This window comes from Oryctolagus cuniculus, chromosome 7 (assembly GCF_051225735.1).
Source record: "Oryctolagus cuniculus isolate XC-2025 breed Fujian yellow rabbit chromosome 7, ASM5122573v1, whole genome shotgun sequence".
Taxonomy (NCBI): domain Eukaryota; kingdom Metazoa; phylum Chordata; class Mammalia; order Lagomorpha; family Leporidae; genus Oryctolagus; species Oryctolagus cuniculus.
The window spans coordinates 113,035,617-113,040,573 of record NC_142873.1 but is presented as its reverse complement, the minus strand read 5'-3'; the positions used below and the strand labels follow the sequence as shown (position 1 = coordinate 113,040,573).

General features: G+C 42.5%; 1 non-coding gene across 1 annotated transcript; it reads right to left on the bottom strand.

Moving 5' to 3' along the window:
* Positions 1-1,140: 1,140 nt before the first annotated feature.
* Positions 1,141-1,262, bottom strand: LOC127493868 (small nucleolar RNA SNORA77). Its single transcript, XR_007924405.2, has one exon. It is a non-coding gene; the product is annotated as a small nucleolar RNA SNORA77 (small nucleolar RNA).
* Positions 1,263-4,957: the final 3,695 nt, after the last annotated feature.

Here is a 4,957-nt window from a genome sequence, read left to right as displayed (position 1 = left end):
GAGGCAGTCCTTACAGGACATAGGATTCTTGGTGTGTGCAGGCCATGGACGTGCTGTTCTTGTCCACCCAGGTGCAGAGGTAGATCATCCCACTGCTACAAGTCCTTCTGAGCTTCTCCTTTTCCATCTGTCATAGTCCCTTCTCCAGGGCCAACAAAGAGTCAGAGAAGTGAGTTTCAATCAAGTTTACCAGGAATGCCAACTCCCGAGTCAGCACGGAATCCTTAAAGGCACAGGAAAGAGATCCAAAGACCCTCTGGAAACCTAACCTGATATCTTCAGGGAACTTCAGTGTTGCAGGGCATCAGTCCCTCCTTCCTACCTCCTAAGCTACAGGAAAGCTGCTGTCTCGGTAACAGCTCCCTCTCCTTTTGAGTTACAGACTTTGTTTTGCTTGTCTGCTTTTTTTTTTTTTTTTTCAGCCAGAAGTACCCTTAAGGACATTTGTTTCCTCAAATACCCCTCCCACCCACCCACAGTAATTGAATCTCACATACTGAGCAATTTATAGTGAACAGAAATATTCTGGTGGCCAGGAATTCTGAGAGCCTGGTGCCAGCATCTGGTGAAAGGAAGAAGGGGGTGAGAGCCAGAGAGAATGAGAGAGGAATCAAAATCCCCGTTATATCACTAACCCACTTTGGAAATAGCTTACCAACCCCTGGGATAACTACCCCATACCCAGGAGAGCAGCTTTCATTCAGTGCTGAGTGCAAGTCCCTGCAACCCTCATAAGGGTACCACCTCTCAAAACTGCAACACTGCTGTAGCAGGGACTCAGTCTCCAACGACACATGCATTTTAAAATAAGATCTGTGTATTTATTTGAAAGTCAGAGAGAGAGAGAGAGAGAGAGAGAGATCTTTGATCTGCTGGTTCACCCTCCAGATAGTTGTCACAGACAAGGCTAGACCAGTCCAAAGCCAGGAGCCAGGAGCTTCATCCAGTTCTCCCAGATAGGTGGCAGGAGCCCAAACAGCTGGGCCATCTTCTGCTGCTTTCACAGGCGCATTAGCACGGGGTGGGATCTGAAGTGGAGCAGCTATATAGGATACCAGCATTGTAGGCGGTGGCTTAACCTGCTATACTACAACACTGGTCCCCAACACATGCATATTGAGAGAAATTTTTTTGTAGGCACCCTGTGCCCTCAGGTAGCTGCATCACCCGAGAGGTCAAGGTGGCCACAGTACCCCGGAAAGTTTCTCTGGCAGATGAAAAAAGCACCCGCCCGGGACAGGCTGGGTGCAAGGTGAGTCTGTGAAAGGGACACAGCCCTACAATGCAGCTCCTTTGTCTACTGTGTACTGTATGCAATGTGAAAGCCGCTTCTTATTTGGGATTTCTCAAACATTGTCAGGCAGTGGAAAAATCTGAGCTGGATTATAGTATCACCTGGCTGGAGCCTGACCCGAAAAAGGTTTCCTCACATTGGGCAGAAGAACAATATAATATTTTGGTGCCATTCCCAGTGTCTGCAGTAGTGCAGAGGTAACAGGTGGAAATCTTGCTTCTAATGTTGGGTTTTATACCCTCAATATGTGACTATCCAAGTAGCTGTGGAGGGTCTCACCAGGCATGGTGAGAAACATGGCACGGTCCTGAGTGAGAGGGGAAACCTCCAAACAGTTTTGAGAAATTTCTTATTTTATAACTTGTGAATGACAATGTTATTTCAGAGGGTTACAACAAAATAACACACATAAAACACACATTCTACTACAGAATTGGTATATAATAAGTATACCCATCTGAACATTGAATTCATAACCTCTGTCTCTTGTTCTTTCCATGTTATTTTGTTTCATTTCTCTTTCTGTTGATGGAAGAGAGAATACAAAATAAATGGAAAGAATGCCCTTGCTTTCCTAAGACTGATGTATACTTCTCAAAAGTCTAACGAAAATCTAACAGCTCCTGACGGCACATGCTTTTAGCAACTGAACCAAAGCCAGAGTCCTTGTTTTTAATATCCTCATGCCGGGAGCTAAAAGAACATTTTGTGACTGAAGGAAAGTTAAAGCTGAGGATTAATGCCCTTTGCTACTAATTTTAAAATGTATATGGAACACACCCATGGAGCACTGTGGTTTTAAACCCAGAAGTTCTGTCCATGTGTCACTCTGTTGTTATGTATCATGTGACTGCGAGCTTGTTATTTGGGTTCTGCAGGTCTGTCTCCTCATTTTTAAAAAGGACTCTTTTAGAAATTATAAAGTAAAGGAACATCTCTCAATGGTAGAGATTATAGGATAAATAAAATTTAAATAGAACAAATAAATTTTAAGTGTGTGTTGTCATGCAGTTATCCGTATTCCTAAATGCACTTTTCAATAATTAGGAACTTTTTGGTTCAAAATTCTACAACCTGGAAAATTCAATTTTTACAGTTGAGCACTTAATTAGTAAAATTACCCCAATAACCCCTACAAATGGTATAATCCTGACTAATGTCTGTCTCAGTTAGCACCCAGGACACTACTTCAGTCTAGCAAAGCTTGCTGGGTAACACAACAAAGGGTAAGTGCAGGTGATGACCTCAGTTCATGGAGTATCTAATTAATCCCAAAACCACAAGCCCATGGGTTACCTACTTCCTTTTTTCTTTTCTTGTAAAAAGTCATCTATTTGGCTTTTAATACAAAATGATTCAGAGAAACACAGGAAGAAAACATCACACACACACACACACACACACACCAGTTACTGAATTAGGACAAAACAAAACACCAATAACAAATTTCAATCACATTCCCTGTCTTTGGCCTGGATTAGAAAACAGAAAACTACAAATCAATCAATATTTGTGCCTTTGGAGAAATCTTATTTAAAAAATAAAGGTAAAAAATAGGAGAGTGAAAAATAAACACAAAAACCAGTCCCTGAAATCTGATAGGAGCTTCCTCCACCATCCTGGTGACATGAGATACAATTGGTTGCTGAACTCTGGCCTCAGAATCAGCCCTTAAGGCATGCAGATCCGGCTGAAATGCCCATGAGAGTATTTCAGGCATGGAAAGCCAAGACACTCTGGGGGAAAAAAAAAAAAAAAAAAAAAAACTAAATGAAAGATCTCCGCGAATGAGATCCCAGTTGAAAGAATGGGTCATCAAAGGAGGTACCTTTCTCTGAAGGGAAGAGAGAACTTCCACTTTGACCATGGCCTTGTCTAAATATGATCAGAGTCAGTGAACTCAGGGGGCTTCCATAGCCTTGGCAGCTCATGACAAGAGCCTAGGGTGATTACTGAGGCCATAAACAAGAGTGTCAATTTGTTAAGTCAACAACAGGAGCCACTGTGCACTTACTCCTCATGTAGGATCTTTGTCCTTAGTGTGCTGTCCATTGAGATTTAATGCTACAACTAGTACTCAAACAGTATTTTTCACTTTATGTTTCTGTGTGGGAGCAAACTGTTGAAATCTTTACTTAATGTATGCTAAACTGATCTTCTGTATATAAAGAGAATCGAAAATGAATCTTGATGTGAATGGAAGGGGGGAGGGAGTGGGAAAGGGGAGGGTTGCGGGTTGGAGGGACGTTATGGGGGGGAAGCCATTGTAATCCATAAGCTGTACTTTGGAAATTTATATTCATTAAATAAAAGTAAAAAAAGAAAAAAAAAGTGGTTGCTGAAATATGGCCACTGTCTCCCCATTTCTGAGAACAGGTGTGAGCCTGGGCAGTACTTGGTGCCATTTATGTAGTCAGAGGTCTCAAGGTCCAACAGCCTTGGTATCTTTCATTTCGCATCTTTGCTGGATCTCCTCCAGTACAGTTCCTTGTTGCCGGATACTGAGAGAGTGATGGGCTCCTCAGGATGGAAAGCCTCTTCACTGATGGAGTCCCCATGGCCAGGCACCTTTTACAACACTCTCCCACTTGTGGTTTCTCACACATGCACAAACCTGTTGGTGGAACCAGCTCCTATTTTGCTCCCATCATATGACCAAGAACATTTCAGAAGATTCTTTGCAAAGCTATTCACATTTTTTTGAAGTATCTTCACATGCCTCTCTTTAGGGGCAAATGGCTGGACATCCCCAACTCACACTGCATTGTCCATTGCACTGGACAAGAGATAAGAACTTAAGCAGCCCAGTCACTGAATCTGCATGGCCAGTGGAAACTCTGGGCCTTTTCATTTCTGCTGTTCTATCATGGCAGGATCCACTCTCCTCCAGCCTGCTTTCATTATTGCTAACCTGACAATAATTCTATAAAGGAAATATTATTATCTCTATTTTACAGATGAGAAAACTTAAGTACATTAAGAAATTCATTTTTAAGATTTATTTTATTTATTTGGAAAGCAGAGTTACAGAGAGGCAGAAGGAGAGAGAGAGAGAGAGAGAGAGAGAGAGAGAGAGAGAGAGAGAGAGAAAGTTATCTTTCATCTGTTGGTTTGCTCCTCAAGTGGTTGCAACAGCTGGAGCTTGGCCTATACAAAGCCAAGATCCAGGAGCCTCCTCTGAGTCTCCCAAGTAGATGCAGGGGCCCAAGGACTCTGGTCATCCTCCACTGCTTTCCCAGGCCTTAGAAGAGAGCTGCCGGGACTCAAACTGGCACCCTTATGGGATGCCGGCACTGTTGACAGCGGCTTTATCGGCTACACTATAACACTGGCCCTAAGACACTCATTTTTCCAATACTTCCCAATTGTAAATGGTGAGGCTGAATTCTGATTTCATTTAATTTCAACAAATATGTATACAATACTTACTCTGAGTCACATGGTGCCCTAGGTGCCAGGGTTATTATAGAGAACACAAAGTTCCTGACTTTTTCAAGCTCACGTTCAAGATTTGAATCTGGATCTGACCTACTCCAAAACCTCAATATTTCTACCAAACCCACTGCTTCATTTCAGTGATGCTATGTGGGAAGATGCACTTGACCCCATTCAGTGAGTTATGATGTTCCCATTATGCTATTTTCATTCCCTTTATGATTTAAT